This window comes from Podarcis bocagei (genome assembly GCF_964188305.1).
Source record: "Podarcis bocagei genome assembly, chromosome: 7".
NCBI classification, from domain to species: domain Eukaryota; kingdom Metazoa; phylum Chordata; class Lepidosauria; order Squamata; family Lacertidae; genus Podarcis; species Podarcis bocagei.
In genome coordinates, this window is record NC_138132.1 from 92178348 (window position 1) to 92200209 (window position 21862).

At 45.7% G+C, this 21862-nt stretch overlaps 1 long non-coding RNA gene and 1 pseudogene across 3 annotated transcripts in view; one reads left to right on the forward strand and one right to left on the reverse strand.

Annotated features, from left to right (window-relative positions):
• Positions 1-21862, reverse strand: part of LOC308590805 — a 126627-nt gene that overhangs the window by 22045 nt on the left and 82720 nt on the right. The gene's annotated exons all lie outside the window — the stretch shown is intronic.
• Positions 926-9704, forward strand: LOC308591645 (neuropeptide Y receptor type 1 pseudogene; annotated as a pseudogene). Its single transcript, XR_014013338.1, has 2 exons — positions 926-1261; positions 4179-9704. The product of XR_014013338.1 is annotated as a neuropeptide Y receptor type 1 pseudogene (transcript).

Here is a 21862-nt window from a genome sequence, read left to right on the forward strand (position 1 = left end):
AGAGAAGGAAACTGGGCCACTGGCACTTCTTATGTTCTTATGCTGCGTCTCCATCTTGAGATGAGCCACATCAGGATTTGAACTCAGGTCCCTAATACCTGTTCCGATATTCTATGCAGTGCTGGGATAAAAGAACAGGGAGGGTCTTTCACCTTCATGCCTTCTTTGTGGTCATGTGAGTTATTATTTAATAGATTTTAATCCCAAGTCCCTTGAGCCCCGGCCAGTATGATCAGCCCTGGAATCCTACAGCCATTCTGGCTGGGCTTGATGGGAGTTGTAGCCAAACATCTGGAGGGCACCAGGTTGGAGAAGACAGTGCAGGTGCCTGCTAGTTTGCCTTGCCCAGCCATCCCTTGATGGGTGATTTAAAGCCAAGCCCCTTCCTTCCTCCTAACCAGTTGGCATGGCTGTCCACTACCTGGCTGTCAGGAGAGGGAAGACCTCTGGCTTGCAGGATCGACTCACTGCCTTCCTACTAGAAACCACCCACCGAAACCTGGCGCAGAAGGGGTTTGTTTGGAATCCCAGAGATGAGCAGAGCTCGCAGTCTTTCTGCACAAAAATCCACTCTTGCTCACCCCACCTTGGCTTTCTTTATTTTAGCGGTGTTGTCGCCAGTTGCAAAACCGTTTTGGGAGCCAGGAATCCTCGCCCATCTACTTCCCAGCGCCCAGAGATCTCCCAGGAGCGCCTGACCTCCCTACCTTCCGCCCATCAATGCTCGCCTGAGTAAAACCCCCGCTCGCTCGCCTGCCTGCCAGCCTGCCAGCCTGCCAGGGAGCTGGACCTTTGCCAGAGCTGGATCTGGGGCACCTCCGCCCCCGCATGCAGCAGCAACAGCAGCCTCCCCCCCCCCCTTCACGTGCTCTCACGTTGAGAGACTGGAGCGCGCGGCTGGGCGGGGGAGAGGAGTGGTACCCACGTGGAAGAAGCATCCCCTCTCCGCCTGGAAGCCAGAGTCCCGGGTGGGGCTAAGCCTCGCTCCTCCCAGGGGTGGAGATTTTTATATGGGTCGGGGGGGGGCAGGGGGGCTTGCCTAGTTCTTCTTAAGGCAGCCTTTTCGCTGGGTGTCTCCTTGCTTCCCCCTCCCAAAAAACCCTGGAGCCCATCATTTGGGGGAGGGGAAAGAAGAAGAGGAGGACCCCTGAGCTGGGAGACGCATTCACGTGTACCGGGAGGGTGTTGCAGCATATTTCAGAGCAGATCTGCCCGGGTTTAAGAAGAGGCTGAGCTGACACGAGAACTAGTTCAGCATCAGGTGAGTGAGGGGCGTGTGTGTGTGTGTGTACGCGCGCTTGCTTGTGTATTCTTCATAGACCTGGGGGATGCACTTTGGGCTGGGTGCCCCAGGAGTACCGTCCTCACTCCCCTGACCCTGTAGCAGCAACAGCACTAGAACTTGTGTAATAGTCCCAAGCTGCATTTTCTGCTGGGCTTGCCAGCCTCTACCAGCCTCAGAGCTAATTCTCCAAAGCTGGGGCAGAGTGGAGGGATGACAACCACAGCGTCTCCCGTCAAAAGCTGCAGCAATCTACCGCTCGGCCGCGTGCGCATCTCTCTGGGCAGTGGTCGGCGGCTGGCCTGCTGGGCTGGGGGCGGGTGGGAGGCATGGGGGGGGCACCTGCTCCCCAGCTAGCGCTGGCATTCCAGGGCTAGCCTGCAGACCAAGTTCCAAGAGGGGAAGGGTACTCTGCCTTCATTCCTCTATCCCTTCCTACCATTAAATGCTGGTCTTGGAATCGAAAGGAAAGGATGAGGGGGCCTGGGGGGCAGCCCTGTGCAGCTTTTTCTGAAAGAGGGCAGGTTGTGCATTGCAGCGCTGAAGGGGAGGACCTAAGCACACAAGCTCCAGTTGACAAACATTTTACAAATAAAGCAAACTGTCCATGAAATGGGATGTTGATGTGGACACCAGCGGAAGCAGACTTGCTTGCATTTCCTCCCATTTTACCGTTTAAGAGACTACTGGGTGTCCTGCATTGGAAACAGTATTGTAGGCAAAATCTCTACATTGAAAGAAGTAGGAAATATTTTTTTAAAAAAAAACATTTCAGAGGATGTTGCAGATATAAATGGTGGAAGTTGCCTTCCTGCTCTGACACTGGCCAGCAGGTGCTTGTTATAGTTGCCTGGCTATATCCTACTCAGCAGTTACTCCTCGCCTGTTTTAAGTCTTATGTGTTCAGTTTATCCCTATGTTTTATCTTATGCTGGTCTGTGACTGAAATAAACTTTGATACTGATACTGATACTCAGCAGTTACTATGTAGGCTTGAAAATAGCTGCTTGCCTGTGGCAAGTAAAAATTGCCTCTGGCAAGAATGCTTTTCTAGGTTGGAAGAGTCTGTCTTCTCCCTCTCAATTTCATTTTCCTTTTTGCAGGCCTTAGACACGCTAAAAATAACTATCACTAGACAGGGACTTGTGAACATTTTTTTTGCAGGCTTGTAACTTCTGTGGACTTCATTTGCAAGGCTGCATTATCATAGCTGATGGGCTAGATGGGAACAGAGGGCAGGAAAAGACAATAAGTGATGGCCGTGACTTTCCTGAACAACAGGGCGGGGATTGTCTGGAAAAATGTAGAGAGTACCAGGCCATGCAGATAAAGGGCGGAGGGGGGTGTTCTCATTTCCTCTGCCTCCATTGCAATGAATAGGAACTCTGCTTTACAGCAGGTGGATAACTCACTCTTAAGATCTCATGTCTGTTTTCACAGTAAATGGCAACCACAGGAGAGGGCTGTCTCAAGACAAAGAACACATTTTTAATACTTTCAGTGAGCGTGTTCTTGCCCAATAGAAGCTTCTAGGATAAGGTGGTCTCACTAGAGTGTGGCCCATCCATACCTCAGCTTAGTGCGTCTTGTGATCCCCCCATGCTTCCTGTGGCTCCTTAGCCCACTTGGTGTTCTCCTCCATCTACTGCAGCCTCACATTTTCTTCTCCCTAGATCTGGAGATTCCTTAAAGGTAAAGGTAAAGGGACCCCTGACCATTAGGTCCAGTTGTGACCGACTCTCATCTCACTTTATTGGCCGAGGGAGCCAGCATACAGCTTCCGGGTCATGTGGCCAGCATGACTAAGCCGCTTCTGGAGAACCAGAGCAGCGCACAGAAACGCCGTTTACCTTCCCCCTGGAGTGGTACCTATTTATCTACTGGCACTATGACGTGCTTTTGAACTGCTAGGTGGGCAGGAGCAATGGGAGCTCACCCTGTCGTGGGGATTCGAACCGCCAACCTTCTGATTGGCAAGTCCTAGGCTTGCACAGCAACATCCATTGCATAGGGAATATCTGATTTAGGGAGGAGAAAATTTGGGGTGGTAGTTGGAGGAGAATGTCACCAGGATGGGGGGGAATTAAAGGGGTACAAGGGGTTCCCAATGGGCATTAAGCCAAGGTATGGATGGGCCGTAAGACTAAACTATGTGGGGCAGAAGATGAGTAGTCCTTGGGCAGCTGATCCAGACTAGCACCCTCCAGATGTTTTGGACTACAACTCCCATCAGTTGGCTGGGATTAATGGGAACATATGGAAGGTGCCAGATTGGGGAAGGCTGCAGTAGGGCATGCTCTGAAGACTCCTGATACAGCCAACCACTTGGTGAAGCTAACAAGACTTGGGTCTGGGAGTGACTGCCCAGACCATATACTGAAAAACTGGTCCTAAAGGATCTTCTGGCTCTCAGTATGTTTCCAAGTATAATTCAAAGTGTTGGTGCTGATCTTTAAAGCCCTAAACAGCCTCGGCCCTGTATACCTGAAGGAGCGTCTCCACTCGCATCACTCAGCCCGGACAGTTAGGTCCTCCTCCAAGGGTCTTCTGCTGGTTTCCTCACTGTGAGAAGTGAAGCTACAGGGAACCAGGCAGAGGGCCTTCTCAGTAGTGGCACCCACCCTCCCTTCAGATGTCAAGAAAATAAACAACTATCTGACTTTTAGAAGACATCTGAAGGCAGTTCTGTTTAGGGAAGTTTTTAAGGATGTTTTTAGATATGTTGTAAGCCACCCAGAGTGGCTGGGGAAAGCAGCAGAGAATGCCTGAAGCAATCCTAGGAGCCACCTGGGCACTTCTATATGCCACCTTGAGCTCCATGGAAGAAAGGCAATATATAAATGTAGTCAATAAGTAAGTGCCTCCTAATGTCTGGATGTCTTCTTCCTTGGCACAGGGCAAGCGAGCGCAGCATCTCATGAGGAGAGACAGCTACTGCTGCTGCCGCCGCTGCCGCAGCCTTTTTTGCCACCTGCACTAGAGAGCTCTCCATCCTTCCATCTCTAAGGTAGAGTTGGGACGTGCCATGGACCAGCTGATGAATCTCCTCTACCTCAACTTCTCAGAGCAGCTGAGCCTGCTAGAGGAAAACGACATGTCCTGCAGCGACTCTGTGGGGAACGGCACTTTCCTGATCGTAGCTTACAGCGCAGTCATTGCAGTGGGGTTGATTGGCAACCTCTGCTTGGTGTGTGTCATCATCCAGCAGAAGGAGATGAGAAACGTCACCAACATCTTCATCGCCAACCTCTCCTGCTCTGACATCCTCATGTCACTTGTTTGCATGCCTGTCACGGTCATTTACACCTTGATGGACCGCTGGATCTTAGGAGAAGTGCTCTGCAAGGCCAGCCCCTTTGTCCAGTGCATCTCCGTCACTGTCTCCATCCTCTCCCTCGTATGGATTGCCCTGGAAAGGCATCAGCTCATCATCAATCCGACTGGGCGGAAGCCAGGAGCTAACCATGCGTACCTGGCTGTGGCCATTACCTGGGTGGTGGCCTGCTTCATTTCCCTGCCCTTCCTCTCCTTCACCATCCTGACCAATGAGCCCTTTCAAAACTTAACCCTTCCCTTTGACCCGTTTGCCAACCACGTGGCCTGCATTGAGCACTGGCCATCGGATCAGCATCGCCTAGCTTACACCACCTTCCTCTTGCTTTTCCAGTACTGCCTGCCCCTGCTCCTCATCATGGCCTGCTATTTCCGCATCTTCCTGCGCCTTCAGAAGCGCAAGGACATGGTGGAGCGCTCCAAGGATGGCTCCCGGGCCACTAGCCACAGGAAGGTCAACATTATGTTGGCTTGCATCGTCGTTGCTTTTGCTGCCTGTTGGTTTCCACTCACTGTCTTCAATGCCCTCTATGACTGGGACCATGAGAAGATCTCAGTGTGCTACCACAACTTCATCTTCTCCCTCTGCCACCTTATGGCCATGGCTTCCACTTGCATCAACCCCATCATGTATGGTTTCCTCAACAGCAATTTCCAAAAGGAAGTCAAGGCATTGCTGTATCGCTGTAGCTGCAGCAGTGAGAAGGACAAGTATGAAAGCTTCCCCCTTTCCACAGTCAGCACGGAGATCTCCAAGGCCTCGCTCCATAGCAGGGCTGGCACCAGTACCCACGCGTGACTGCCAAGATCCCATGCAGTGCCTTCCAACAGCAACCAGTCCCTTTCTCAGCTGAGCCAAGCTGGAAGTATCTCCGCTGTCTGCATATTTCCAATTCTCTGGTTACTCCACCCCCCCCCCAACCCATCTCATACCAAACTTGTATCAGGGATCATCTGCAATTATCTGGGGTACAAAGAATATGTACTGAGGTGGGGAGGGAATGACCCAGAGGATTGGGGAACAATGTGTCTTGAGTTCAAATCCAAGCTTGCCCATCAGTTATTCTCTTTGATCCTTAACCCATCTTAACATTTGGAGCTTTGAAAACTTCCTTGAGAATATGGTTGTACTCCACTAAAACGGATGGAAACTGTGAGTCCTGGGACAATAACTAAGCAACTTACTGTCTGCTTAGCCTCTCAAGAAGATCCAATGGCCCCTAAATAAATCATCCAACTCTGTTAAGAGTTGCATTCATCAGCATTGGGCAACTTAGAAGCAGATCTTCACAAATGGTCCTTCAAAGAGAAGATTGATCATGACAAAAAAACATTTCCCGAAAGAAAGCTTCCCTAGCACCCTAGCATTTTTTTGTGCTAGACTGAACTTCAGGAGAACATTGGGTGTGTCCTAGGTTGTATTCTCCATTCAGATGGACCAACTTGGGCTTGACAGGCCTGGTCATTGTCCTCCATGAACTAAATGTGTTCCCTGGTACAAGGACCGAAGCTCGGTGGTAGAGCATCTGCTTTGCATGCAGAAGGTCCCAGGTTCAATCTCCAGGCTGGACTGGAAGCAGACTCCTGTCTCCCATCATGGAGACCCACCACTGCCAGTCAATATAGGCAGCACAGAGCTGGATGAACCAATGGGCTGATGTCCTGTGTTCCAGAAATGTATGCAGTGCTCTGGGAATCCACGGTAGATGTGTCCCTTGAAAAGCATTTTTTGAAGGTAGGAACCTGGAAAAACGATGCCCTAAGTGAGTCTCCATCTCCATGCAAATGGAATTATCCTGGTTGAAGAAGAGCTTTAAAAAATAGAACTGGTAAGATCCAAACTGGTTCAGCTGAAATCCTTAGTATGAAATGTCTGGGTAATACATCAAGATTTTGAGAGAGCCTCCCAGTCATCCCAACGGCCAAGGCAGAAAACTTTAACGGCCTTCCTCTACCCCACCCTGGAAGGTTTAGTCTGCATTTCCCCACCTGAAGAAATGTTTTGCCCCACTCAAAAACTTGCTGTCATGTCCCGTCAATATAATTGCATCAATTGAAACATTGTTTGATCTTCTCTCTTTCTTTTGAATAATAATAAAGCAAGCGTTTCCATAATAGAAACTGAGAAAGATGATATATTGTTCTGATTGGTTCTGCCCTTTTATTTCCATGAAAATTAGTCCATTTAATATAAAGGACTTATGAGTTTGGAATGTGTATTCTTGGAGCTTGAAGGGTTTTGGCTTTGAGAGCTCTGCCTTCATTTGCCTATTGGATCTACCGTATATGATCAGCAATTCTCATTTATTGCACATTTACTGGGGAGAAGGGGGTGAGAAATACTTCATTCCTAAAACTCTCTGGATGCAAAATGCACTGCATTAAAAGGATGAGTCAATGAGTGCTGGCACTGCATAATCCAGCTGAGGACAGTGATGTGTAGCTTAGTGTCCCCCTTTTTTCTAACACAGGGAGACTCTTCAGAACGATATTATCATTTTAGCCTTAATATTTAAATCAGGAATGGACAGGAGCTGGCCTTCAGAGGGCACCTTTTCTTCAGATGGCCTGAGCAAATGTCAGTCACATGAGGATGTAATCAGTTTCCCTCATCAGGATAAAGAAAAAGTTACCATCTTGTAAGAAACAGAGAGTCCCATAATTCCCAGGCAGCATGACCAATAGTCAGGATAGTGGCAGTCTCAGCCCCAAACATTTGGAGGCACAACGCTTTTGGCAAGCAGGTCTAAAGCTTTAACTCATTCATCACCTGGGCCAAAACCAAATGGCACAAGTGTGTGTGTGTGTGTGTGTGTGTTTAAAAATGCCATTAGGTTTGAGTGCATGATTGTAACAATGAATTAAAAAGAAAATAGTAAAGATGGCATTTCCTTGTATTAGTGAGGAGTCACTTTTTAATCATCTTCTACATTGGCTCACATTTCTTTCAAAATCACCCAGAATTCCTGACCAGTGTGAGCGCTCTTATGAGTTGTTCTGTTTCATAAATTAGTTGTAATTGATCTTTCTGCCATGCTTTCCTTAACATTATGTTTTCAGTCAGTAAAAACTGTGAAGTGTCTTGTGGCACCTCAAAAGTTAAAAAATATTATTATTATGGCATAAAGTTTCATGGACTACTACAGTCTAGAACATTTTTCTATTTTGGTTTGTTACTTTAATGAAGACTGATTTGGGACATTTCTGGGTTTTCACTCTGATCAGAAAATCCATAATGCAAAAGAAAGTGTTATTGCTAGCAAATATGTTACTGCTGTAAAAATAAAAATAAAAATCTGGACCTCAGACTAAACCTTCAGAAGGTGACTAAGACATTTCACAAACTTTTTCACAGGTAAAATTCCACTAGACTTCCTGGGGCTAACTTTTATGGAGATAGCTTTGAGCTATCTCACTCCCTACCCTGGTCCATTTCTAGACCATTTATTAACTGAGTCTCATGCCCTGGCAAAAATGCTGCGATGTTTGGGATGCACAGATCAAGCCAGAGGATTTTTTCATAACATTCATAGGAAAGACATACAAGGTCGTATCTAATGCTAGCCATAGGGTCAATTTTTTGAGATTCACAGTCATGGCTAACTTAGGTAGATTGATTTCAATGGGTCCACTCTGAGCAAAAGTTAGTTGGACACACTCTGATATTTACAAGCATAGAGCAAACATTCTAGAATATTTGTCTAAGCTAACTGTGTTCTTCCAACCTTTCAACATCAGCTGAATGTATCCTAATGCCTGATCTCTTAATATGGTGATGTCTGCTGACTCCTAGATCTAGGAACTTGCGGGCAAACAGTGCTTGTGTTTTCAACCAGTTTTGAAACATGTACTTTATTTAACGGCATAGGCATGGATCTACTTTGTGCGAAGAAGAAAGTCTGTTTTCCTGCCACTTCCTTTACCTAATACATGAGCAACGTCCTTTAAATAAACTTGAGGCAGCACATGAAAAGCATGGTGTGTGTCCGTGTTCCTGGGTTAGCTGTGAGCAAGCTAGCTTACTGAGGACGGGAAAAAACTTTGCCCATGTTCAGATATGCTTTTCTCCAGTGAACCAGAACATGTGGAGAGAAAAAACCTGATGTAGGCTGGCCCTCCACAACCTGGTGCAGACGTCTTGGACTTCAACTCCCATCTGCCCCTTTGCCAACACAGCAGGTGGAAGTTGCAGCTTGAAACATCTGGGGAAGGAGGGGATCCGTGGTCTCCCTCTAAGCCTGGCAGGAACTGACAGGAACAGGGACTCACTAAAGCAGTGTAAAAGTTAAGGTTCTTTATTGAAACTCCTCCAGGTTTGATGCCAAGTTCAAAATCACTGGGGTGAGATAGAAACCGTCCCTAACTGGCAGTGGAGGCCAGCCTTTTTCTGACCCAGAATTCCTCAGAAATATAGTGGCTACACTACAATTTTGTATCATTTCTAAACCATTTAACTGTCTTGGCTTCATCCTGAAGAATCTTGGAAACTATAGTTGCTGAAGATGTTTAGGTGAGAGTTTGGCTCTCTGGCCACAAGACGGTTGTTTTAGGGCAAGCAGGCAGGACAACAAGGGACATTTTTCTTTGCAACAGAAGGGCCAGAAAAACATTGCTAGCCTCTTTTTTATACAACAAGTGTTTTTCTCCTTGAAACTAACTTGGAGAGTATATTTATGTCACAGTCAGTTAAAAAGATATCCCCATGCAAACTGTCAGACCACACAGCAAATCCGATAGTTCTATATCAGTTTAATCATCAAGATCCTCCCTCCGCCCTCAAAGAATCCTGGGATCTGTAGTTTTGTGAGAGTGCTGGTAGCTACAGTTCCCAGCCTGCCATGAAGCAAAGTTCTGACTTCTGAAGCAGTTTGGCTCTGCAGTGTAGATGTGCCCTTTAACTGTGCAGAGGCTCATTTGGTCTGTGAAATAAACTTCTTCTTCTGTTTTGCTTGAACTATAATAACAGTAATCCAATTATATTCCAGGGAGGGGGTATGTGCCATAAAACTGGTTGTATTATATGGCTCCCCCCCCCCAAAAAAAAACCTGCTAGGAAAGAATAAAACATGCTGCAGTTACAAAATCCCAACTGTCTTTTCTTTGGCTTTGTTGTGTCTCTCCTTTGCTGCGTGGGCTTGGGCAGGGTGTGCCAAGGAGCACTCAAACTTAGGGGACAGGTCGGAGGGTGGGGATTGAGGGGCACACGCACACTCTCATGACACCAACCCCCCTTTGTGGAGGGGGGGTCCTCGCATTTGGCCTGCTCCCTCCCTCACCACCCTGGCCTCAAGTCACATAGATGGGCCGGGGCCAGCAGTCAACATGGGACAGCTCCCACAGGGGGCTTGAGCCACAGCTGTAGCCTCTCTCCCAAGCTGGTGTCAGAAGAGACTCCAGCACCAAAGAGGAGGGAAGGTCAGGTCCGGGTGGCGGAGGAGTCCAAGTGGTGGCAGACCCACACGATGCTGGACTGGCGGCAGCAGTGGTGGCTGAAGAGATGCTGAAGAGAGGGGGGTGAGGAAGGAGAGGGCGAGGGAGGCAAAGGAGGTTGCTCCTTCCCCCTTCTTTCTATTGTCGCTTGTCAGCCGCACCTACAGTAATGCAGCCGCCATTTTGGGCCAGCTGCCACCCTCTCATGCCCACTGGTGTCAAGGAGGAAAGGGCTTCTCTTGGGGTTGGGGAGGATAATACAGCAAGGACAGTGACAGAGAGTGAGGAGAAGAGAGGTGGTGGGCAACATCAACTGTTATAGGAATTCTAAGGTCTTATATATATAAAATAAACGTTCATAAAAATGTATGTGGCAAACACATACATACGTATATAAGCCATGTGTCTGAAATAGTACAGGAGAACAATCCTGAAGCCATTTTGACTCTTCCAGTAACCTCAAATGTTCTCCCCATTGCTCACAAATCCTGTCTTAAGGGTGAGCCTGTGATCTGGCTTGGACAGTGTTCTCGAAGCTACCAGCATGAGTTTGACCAAACTGCGGGAGGCAGTGGAAGACAGGAGAGCCTGGCGTGCTCTGGTCCAGGGGGTCACGAAGAGTCAGACACAACTAAACGACTAAACAACAACAAAGAATGACCAGGCTGCCCAGATATAGCAATGATTGACCATTGACAGGTTTTCTGCTGCAGACCTGTGATTTATTTCTGCTGGGGACCCCCTCTTTCTGTGACGTATATATTATGTTTTGGGCGGTGGTCTTGAGCTACAGGAGAGGCCATTTCAAAAGGCTATATAAGAGCTTGCACACCATTGTTCTAGGTTCTTCTCCTCCCTCCCTGCGTGGGGGGAGTGGGGGGATTCTGTTGCAACAGTTCAATAAAGATCAGACTTATTAGCTGCTTTGCTTCTCAATATTCTCTGGTTGGCCTCTGTTATTTTCTCCTACTAATAGAGAACTTGCATAAGGACTCTATATGGGCTCTTGGATACCCCATAAGGGATATAGGAACAGTTTTTTCTTATAACACCAACCAATGAACTGGACCCACCCTCTGCCCTGCCGGCACAAACTCTCACTCTCCCCCAGCCACCCTCTGCCCGTGCACTTTTGAGGAGGAGGAGGAGTTTAAATACGGGGGGGGCAGGCATCCCATTTGAAATCCAAATGGGACTGGGGACTCTTTTATTAATAATATTTTTATTGGTTTTACACAATTGTATACATTTTAACTTTAACCATTTCAAGCATTAAAATAAAAGGTTCTTTTGAACCTTCGGATCTCCTTCCCTCCCTCCATGGATTCCATATTTAAGATTAAATTTTCTGCATCTTTTACCATTATCCATCTATTATATATCCCTAGTTACCGCAGTCAGTTCCACATTATTATTATTATTATTATTATTATTATTATTATTATTATTATTTATTTCATTTCTATACCGCTTTATATTACAAGTGTCATTACATCCCTGCCAATGATTTTAACTGTTTACAGTGGTCGTTTAAATAAATTAAGAATTTACTCCAGTCTTTTAAAAATACTTGATCTTCCTGGTTTTGGATCTTCCCCGTCTGTTTCGCAATCTCTGCATACTCCATCAGTTTTGTCTGCCATTCTTCTTTTGTTGGTACTTCTCCTTTCAATCTCTGGGCTAGTAGCATTCTCCCTGCCGTCGCTGCATACATAAAAAGTCTTTTGTCCTCTCTTGGTATCTCTTCACCTATTATACCTACAAAAAGTCTTCTGGTTTATTAACAAATGTATTTTTAAATATTTTTCTTTAATTCATTATATATCATTTCCCAGAAAGCCTTTACCAGTGTACATGTCCACCACATATGATAAAAAGTATCTCCCTTCCCTTTGCATTTCCAACACAGATTTGAACTCGTTTTGTACATTTTTGCAATTTTACTCGGTGTTAGATACCAACGATACATCATTTTCATATAGTTTTCTTTCAACAAACAGCATGCAGTAAATTTTATTTCCTCTTTCCATAACTTTTCCCAAGATGAAAGTTGGATATTATACCCAAAATCTCTAGCCCAATGTATCATCAATGTCTTAACTTCATAGAATCATAGAGTTGGAAGAGACCACAAGGGCCATCGAGTCCAACCCCCTGCCAAGCAGGAAACACCATCAGAGCACTCCTGACATATGGTTGTCAAGCCTCTGCTTAAAGACCTCCAAAGTAGGAGACTCCACCACACTCCTTGGCAGCAAATTCCACTGTCGAACAGCTCTTACTGTCAGGAAGTTCTTCCTAATGTTTAGGTGGAATCTTCTTTCTTGTAGTTTGGATCCATTGCTCCGTGTCCGCTTCTCTGGAGCAGCAAAAAACAACTTTTCTCCCTCCTCTATGTGACATCCTTTTATATATTTGAACATGGCTATCATATCACCCCTTAACCTCCTCTTCTCCAGGCTAAACATGCCCAGCTCCCTTAACCGTTCCTCATAAGGCATCGTTTCCAGGCCTTTGACCATTTTGGTTGCCCTCCTCTGGACACGTTCCAGTTTGTCAGTGTCCTTCTTGAATTGTGGTGCCCAGAACTGGACACAGTACTCCAGGTGAGGTCTGACCAGAGCAGAATACAGTGGCACTATTACTTCCCTTGATCTAGATGCTATACTCCTATTGATGCAGCCCAGAATTGCATTGGCTTTTTTAGCTGCCACGTCACACTGTTGGCTCATGTCAAGTTTGTGGTCAACCAAGACTCCTAGATCCTTTTCACATGTACTGCTCTCAAGCCAGGTGTCACCCATCTTGTATTTGTGCCTCTCATTTTTTTTGCCCAAGTGCAATACTTTACATTTCTCCCTGTTAAAATTCATCTTGTTTGTTTTGGCCCGTATACCGTTCCAAAAGTAATTTGTACATTTTTTATAACACTATTATTTTCAAACAGATCTATTTCAAACCCTGATCTCACTGTATCAAAACCATTTTTTTGTCTACCTTAAAAACATCATTTAATTGGTGATACTGTAACCACTCCATTAATAACGCTCTTACATCTTCAAATTTCCTCAATTTTAGTTGGTCTTCTGCCTCTATTAACAAATCTGGTCCAATTCCCTCTCATATTTAATTTTTTAACTGAAATTGCTTCCAAGGGAGAGAGCCACCATGGTGTTCTGCGTTCTAGTAAGTTTTTATATCTATCTCATACCTCGTAGATTGATTTTCTTACCAAGTGGTTCAGGAATCCTTTATGTGCTTTCGTTTTATCATACCATAAATATGTGTGCCACCCAAACCTGTTACCATGACCTTCCAAATCTAGTAAATCTTTATAATATAACTTCAAATCAAGCAAGGAGGAGCCTCCTCTTTCTTTAGGATCAATTAGTAACTTTTATTTTATTCTTGGTTTCTTTGGGACAGGGGACTCTTGTCCCATTAAACTTTAATTAGTTTAATGCTTATCAAATGTCCAGTGCACTTCCGATGCGACAACGTTCCATTACAGCAGAGCTTTTCGCACAGCGGCTCAAGAAGGGCTGGAGAGTCAGCATCTTTTCAATAAAGGAATCTTGGAGCAAGCGGTTTGGAACTCAAATAAAAAGGTTTATTTACACAAAACAAAAAACTGGTGAAGAATCACACATTTCAGCAAACACGCCCCAAAAGAAAAGGAAGGGGGAAGGGGAAACACACGAGTGAGTTGACTATTTATACAAACTCACATTCCTGGAAGCCTAACTACCTCCAGCTGCTCAGTGATTAGAGCGTCTTGATTAGAGCTTCTTAACCCTTTAATACCAACACCCCCTCTCGCTCGTAACACTGAGCTGTACCAACCTTAATTCAAATTTAAACCTGAACAGAAACATTTATGAGATTGCTGACTCAAAGCTTTTGTAAAACCGTCTGCGATATTTTCTTTGCTTGGACAATACTTTAGTTCAATTAAACCTCGTTTTACACTTTGGCATACATTTTGATAACGGATATCCAAATGTTTTGTGTGTGCCTTGAATTGACCTGATTTAGCTAGTTTAATACAAGGTTGATTGTCTTCCCACACTCTGATAGGTAGGGAACATTCTCCAAACAATTCTTGTACCAGTTGCTTATAAAATTCCAGTTCTCTACATACATCTGATAATGCATTGAACTCAGATTCAGTTGAACTTAAAGCTATAAGTGATTGTTTTCTTGATCTCCAACCAATTAGTGCATTTCCAAATTTTATCGCCATTCCTGACACTGATTTTCTATCTGGTCCAGCATCTGCCCAACTGCTGTCAGCCCAACATTCAAGTTGTGTGCTGCCCTCTGCTGATAGTTTTAAGCAAAACCTTTTGGTAGTTTGGAGATACCTTAAAACTCTTTTTACTCCTTGCCAAGCATGCATTGATGGTTTTTCAGCTTGTCTACACAGCATGTTGACAGCATATGTTATATCGGGCCGAGTCCACTGTGCAATGTGGAGTAGACTGCCTATCGCTGACTGATAAACCCCGGGATTACAGAACTCTGTCTGTTGCTCAGTTTCAGCATCCTTTGTGTAACTTAACTCCATTGGGTTTTAACACCAGCACAGTTGTCCATTTTAAACCTTTCCAGCAACTGCTGGATCTTAGCTTCTTGGCTGAGCCAATAGTTCCCATCTTCATCTTGCTGAATTTTAACTCCTAGATAAACAGATACATTGCCTAGTGATTTTATCTGAAACCTTTCTCCAAGCTTTGTGGCAAATTGTTGTGCAAGTTTATCGTCCTTTCCGCTGTATAATAAATCATCAACAAATATCAAGACTGCTTCTTGTTCACATCCTGAGCCTTTTAGATAAAGACACGCATCTGCTGCGCTCTTTCTGAACCCCATGCTCTCTAGAGCATCGTTTAAGCAGGAATTCCAATTACGGGCGGACTGTTTCAACCCATAAATGGATTTGTGTAGGCGCCAGACCTGGTTTGGCTTGTCTCCTTCAAAACCTGGTGGTGGCGTCATATAGACTTCCTCCTGTAAGTCTGCATTTAAATAAGCCACATTGACATCAAAATGAAACAGCTTATTTCCCTTCTTAGCTGAAGAGGCTAAAAGCATTCTTAATGACTCCGATCTTGAAGTAGGGGCATAAATTTGAGAATAGTGAACTCCTTTGCGCTGCGAAAACCCTTTTGCAACTAGTCGGGCTTTATATTGCAACTCATCAGTAGTTGTGGGCTTTAAACGATATACCCATCGACAACCTACAGCTTGTTGGCCTTTTGGAAGCTCTGTACTTGTAAACACACCGAGAGACTTCATTGAAGCCATCTCTTTTTCCATTGCTTCCTGCCACTTTGCGGCTTCTGAGCTTGGAAGCTGTTGTACCTCCATATAGCTATCTGGCTCACACTGTGCCATATTTACGTATACACTTGTCACCTTAAACCGCTCTGGCGGCTTGCCCTTTGTTGCACGTTTTGACCTGCGCAATTGCTCCTCTTGTGCCCCCTCTGACCGTTGGCTGTCAGAATCTGTCTCAGACTTTATGTCTGGACGTGCCTCTAGGGATAAAGACCTCCGTTTAGATACCTCCCTTGGGCTTGGTGTTGCAGGCGACCTGCTTCGCTTTTGCTGTCTGCTAGGCCTAATGACTGGTGATGTTGGAACACTCTTAGATTCTGGCTTTCCTACCTTAGGAGAAGAACCTTGTGCCTGGTCAGAATCTGCATCTGAACCATGTGCACCGTCCCCTTCTGGCTCATCACCCTCTGGACTTTCTTTCTCAGCATAAATGCCTAAATCATCTCTCAAAATGTCAGGGTTGGCATGTAAGTGAGTCCATCCGGATTGCTCACAAAATTCAGCGCTCCTACTGAGGACCACTCTTGTAGTATCCCCATCTGGGTTCACGAACCTCCAAGATTTGGCATGTGGTTCGTACCCACAAAAGATGAGTTTCCTAGCCCTTGGACTTCCCTTTTTCCTTAACGCTTTTGGGATAAGTACATAGGCTTGAGATCCAAACACCCGAAAGTAATTAACTTTGGGCTTCTTCCCATATAAAGCAAAATATGGCGTAGTATCAATTACCGAATTATATACTCGGTTCAGAACATGAGTAGCCGTCTGCCAGGCTTCCGCCCAGTAACTTTGAGGAAGTTCAGCATCAAACAACATAGAGTTTGCCAACTCTTGCAGAACCCTGTTTTTACGTTCGGCCACGCCTCCTTCTTGGGGGGAATAAGGTGTAGACAGACGATGCTTAATTCCCTTTTTCTTAAAGAAATTCGCAACACAGACCCGGTAAATTCTGACCCTCTGTCTGTTTGAAAAGCAAGTACTCTAGTACCGAATTCAAGTTCTACTGCATGAACCCAATTTTTAACTGTTTCTGCAGTATCTGCTTTTGTTTTGAGAGGAAAAAACCATGTGACTTTTGTTTTGTCATCTGAGAGAGACAGTGCATATCTCGAACCTCCCATGCTAGCAACAGGCATTGGGCCACATAGGTCCATATGCACAAGTTGGAACACTTTGTCAGATTTCCTATTTGAACTGGGATAGCTGCATCTATGAACCTTCGCCCTTTTGCATGCAGTACAATCCAAATACTTAGTACATTTGTTCAATTTGCACCCTTCTGATAATTCAGGTTGCCTTTTAACATACTGAAAATTAATATGTCCCAAACGGCGGTGCCATAAATGAACACAAGAATTATGGGTAGGCGAGTTCACACAACCAGCATGAACCTGTTCAACTTCATCTGGACTTGTCTCAAAATAATATAACCCATCTCTGCATTCCACCTGCAAAAGAGATACGTTATTCTTTGAAATAGTGCAAACCCCATTTTCAAACACAGTTTTAAACCCATTTCTATCAAGTTCTGACACAGACAAAATACACCCCTTCATTCCCTTTAGCACGTAGGCATCAATTTCTGTTTGCAAACACTTCAAAAACACTGTGCCTACAGTCTCTAAGGAACGTTTAGTTGAATCTGCCATTGTCACAACTTTAAGGGTTTGCAAATGCCTGCAATTCTGCAAACGGACACTAGATGGTGCCACCAGGTGATGAGATGCACCACTGTCGATCAACCAGCGTAGATTGCTGCCTTGGCCACGCCCTTGCATCAACGCCATTGCTGAAGCCATGTGCTGTGTGCTGTGGGAGTAGCCACGACCTCCTCCTCTTCTTCGACGTCCCCTGGAACTCCTTGTCTGGTAACTAGGGGCAACGGCCTTGGTGCCGTCTTGACCAGGTTCACGTGTACCTGATTAAATGGGAAGAGGAACCACAGCGAAAACAGTGTCTAGCTGCAAAAGCACTTACTGTGTTCTCAAACTCAGCATCCCCACTCTTAGGCACAGCATAACTCCCCTTTGAAGACAAACCTCTTTCTCTTTGCCTTTTATCCTGTTCATCTGCAAGTCGAGAAGAAATGTATTCAAGCGTTAATTCAGATGAAGGCATAGCTTCCAAAGTTAAAGCTAGAGTCTCATAGCTTTTATCAAGAGAGGACAACAAAATGTATGACTGCTGCTCCATAGAGAAAGGAATGCCCAGCTGTCTTAGTTGATTAAAGGCAGACACCATTTTGGCAATATTTCACACACGCTCCCGGTTGGAGACGTAAATCAAACAAACATCTTGTAGCATGGATCTTGGCCCCCGCAGTGTTTCTGGAATTTAACCGCTGCAGAACCGTCCAGACCTCATGCGTGTTCTTTAACTCAGAAACATAAGGCATTTGCTCTGGTCCCACTGCCAAAACTAGTAGACCTTGGGCTTTCCTGTCGCGTTTCTGAGAAACTGCCGCTGCTGCTTTGTCTTCTGCAGACGCGTCTGCAGCTGCCTGTAAAGGCGGTGCTTCAGTACAACTCCACAACTCTTTTGCTTGCAACCAAACCCTTACTCTAGCCTTCCAATCTTGCCAATTTTTCCCATTGAGTCGCGTAAAGGGGACAGTAAAATTTTCCTGGGACTCTGCCATCCTCCCTGGGGCTTAGGAACGATACTCACAGACCTGTAGACCGTCTCCCAGCTGCTGAGGTGGCTCCTCGAGGAATAAGGCGTCTTCCAGCGAGTACAAACTGCACAGTGCCTCTTTAAAACTTTTCCTAGGCACGTTGCAGGACTCAAGCTGCTTTGAAGGCTTTAGTTGTCGGCAACCGCTTCTGTCTTCGCTCCAGTCCTTGCATAAATCACTCTGAACTGCACTCCTTATCTCCTTCTTGACGTACAAACAACCATAACCTGTCCCATTAAACTTTAATTAGTTTAATGCTTATCAAATGTCCAGTGCACTTCCGATGCGACAACGTTCCATTACAGCAGAGCTTTTCGCACAGCGGCTCAAGAAGGGCTGGAGAGTCAGCATCTTTTCAATAAAGGAATCTTGGAGCAAGCGGTTTGGAACTCAAATAAAAAGGTTTATTTACACAAAACAAAAAACTGGTGAAGAATCACACATTTCAGCAAACACGCCCCAAAAGAAAAGTAAGGGGGAAGGGGAAACACACGAGTGAGTTGACTATTTATACAAACTCACATTCCTGGAAGCCTAACTACCTCCAGCTGCTCAGTGATTAGAGCGTCTTGATTAGAGCTTCTTAACCCTTTAATACCAACAACTCTTTTGTCCCAAAAAGGGACGATCCTGTTTTTTTAGGGACGTGGCAACCCTACTCAAACTGGACATTTGAGGAGATGGGACCTAAGTTACTGAGCAACTGTGGACTGTCCATGCTCAGTCCTCTTTCCTGCTACTGAAGGGCAAAAAGATTCCTACATTGCAGGCGGTTGGACCAAATGATTCTCGTCGTCCCTTCCAACTCTACAATTATATGATTCTCTGGTCCTCTCCTCCCCACCATGTGCCCCCCAAATGGGTTAGGGCCATGTTTAAGAACCCCCGGAACAGTGCAGGGGATGGCAGAGTGGGATTGTTCCATCTGACAAGCCAAAATGCTTGCCCTGGTGAAACAATTGCCTCAGGGCAATGTTGCATTCCTCCCACTGAAATTAATAGAACTGGCTAACTGAGGTCATCTCTGAACTGAGATCGTGAAGCTGAGGCTCCAGTACTTTGGCCACCTCATGAGAAGAGAAGACTCCCTGAAAAAGACCCTGATGCTGGGAAAGATGGAGGGCACAAGGAGAAGGGGACGACAGAGGGCAAGATGGTTGGACAGTGCTCTTGAAGCTACCAGCATGAGTCTGACCAAACTGCGGGAGGGAGTGGAAGACAGGAGTGCCTGGCGTGCTCTGGTCCAGGGGGTCACGAAGAGTCGGACACGACTGAACGACTAAACAACAAACAACAAACTGAGGTCAATTAATTTCAATGGGTCTACTCTGAGTAGAAGTCAGTTGGCTACAACTGCATATCCTCCGAGTGCCTCTGTTTTCCAGGGACAGTCCTGGGATTACAAAAACCACCCCAGCTTCTGATTTGATCCAGGAATGTCCCCCTTTCCCCCACCAGTGATGCCACCACTGCGCTCGGGGAGGAGGAGGAGCCGGTGCTTGTCCTGAGCGATGGCAGTGGTGGCTGCTGCTGTGGCTGTTGCTGCTACAAGGGCCTCGAGATGCTGCTGCTGGCTTCCTCCCTCGGGCAGCTCGTAGTGGCTGCTGGAGAGCAGACAAGAAGGAGGAGACATCTACTGCTCCCTCAAAGGCCCTTTCTTTTTTTTTTTTTATAAAAATTTTTATTTGGTTTTCTGCTTTTATAAAAACAAAACACAAAGAAAAAACACAAAACAAAAACATGTATAAAATCAGCAAATCCCCATTTCATAACCTTGTTCCCTGACTTCCCCCCACCCCCCCTCGTGCATCCCAGTTCCCAAGATTATATCAGCAAGTTGGTGTTTCTCCTCTTAACCATCTTATTCATCTTATTACCTCTTTTATAATAAAAATTGATTTTCCTAAGTTGGACTTAAGTTCTCTTCCATCGATTTTCATTTTGTCTTAATTAAGAGTCATATTAACCAAACCTAAAAGTCTTAAGAGTTTTTAAGAATCTCCTCTTCCCTCCCGCCCATCCCCGGTTTTTGTCCCTTCCCAATAGAAATCCAAATTCGAGATTCTCAGCCTGGGTTCCTCACGTCCGAGGCTTTCAAGTCTATTTCAGTCCCTCTCCGCCGGTCTTGTTGGTAGTCCTTTATGTCAGTCGTCAAGTCTGGAAAAAGTTCTTTCACCATCAAAGTGTATTCTCTTCCCACAAGGAGATTTGAGAGTAACTGCTGAAAAATTTCCACAAAGCCTGTATCTTCAGAATCAAAGTCCAAACGGAGGCCCCAGTCATATTTCTTTATTTTAAGTTCCTGTATTCCATATTGTCCCGGGACCTCCTCCTTCTTCTTCTGTGTCTTTCGCAGACTTGTGGTAGATAAGTTCCCAGCGTCTCCTTGCTTGTGTTCCACAGATGTCAGCTTTTGGTTGTTACTTCCCAAGGTTACTTCTTCTTTTTCTTGTTGTTTAGTCTCTTCCACCTCTGTAGATATTGTTTCCCATTCAGCTGTGGATTCTTTCTCATTCAGGTCCTCAATACAGAGAGCAGAGTTGCCTGTTCCCAAGGTCATAGTCACAAGTTGTTTATTCATGGCCAAGCTCTGCTCTTGTAAGGTTCCCACCAATTGAAACATCCTTTCGATTTCCACTAGTAACTTTCCTTCCACAGCCATTGTATCCATTGTAGTTACACAGAATTCCCCCTAGAGGGAATCTGGTTACTTATTAGTCTTTTCTCCAACAGTCCTTTAACAAATTATTATTACTTTGTTTCCAACAATTTTGGCTCAATTATAACTCGTCTTAGTCCAGAGGGATCTTAGATAGCGATTTTTCCACTTTAAACCGCCCGTTTGACAGCTTTGACAGCTGTCAAACTCCGCAACTCTTACACAGGCACAAAGGCAGGACTTTCCCGAGCCCGGGAGGGGGGGTTGTTTAAAACAAAAAGAAGGTTTCCAAAACTCCACTCTCCAGCCCAAAATTTCCTTTAGCCAAATCTTGAAAGTTAATGTCCTTTTTAACTCACCCCACCAAGGGTAGGCTCTCCAGCTTAGCTCTTATGTCGTTGCGTAGATCGTCTGCAGGGGGGGGTGCGGACTTCCTTTTAGCACACCCCCCGGTCGTCTCCAATTCAGGGTAAATTTTTTAAAGTCCCAATCCGTCTTACTCACGGGTGATTCTTTCAGTCCAAATTTTCAAGGAAGGAAGTCAGCGCTCTCTGGTCATGGCTCGCGGCTTCGCTCCACCGAGGTAGCGATCGACTCTCAGTGCCACGCCACCCCCGTATCCTCTCCGCAGCCTTTAAAAAGGCTCTTCGTGGATCAGGGGGGGCGCTTAAGGCACCCGCCGAGTCTTCAGTCCGCAGGCATCCACGCCTGCGGTTTTTAAGGGTCCCCGCGTCGCCGGCGCGGCAAAGACCCGTCCTCGGTAGAGCCGATTCCCTCCGCAGCTCGGAGGGAATCCGCCATTTCCAGATCGCGTCAACCCGGAAGTTCCCAAAGGCCCTTTCTCCCCTCCTGCCCCTCCATTATTTATTTCATTGTTTAATTTCATATATTTATATACCACTTAATACTGAAAATACTCCAGGTGGTTCACAAAACAACAAATAAAACCTGTACATATACAAACAATTAAATGGAAAGGCTATAATACAATATTACAGTCTTCAAACAACTTACGGTCTTCAAACAAAAACATCTTGAAGGTCCCAGGCCACAGAGAGGTTAGGCTGGCCTCAACCAGAGCCAGGGCTTTTTCGGCTGCGGCCCCGATCCGGTGGAACACTCTGTCACAAAAGACTAGGGCCCT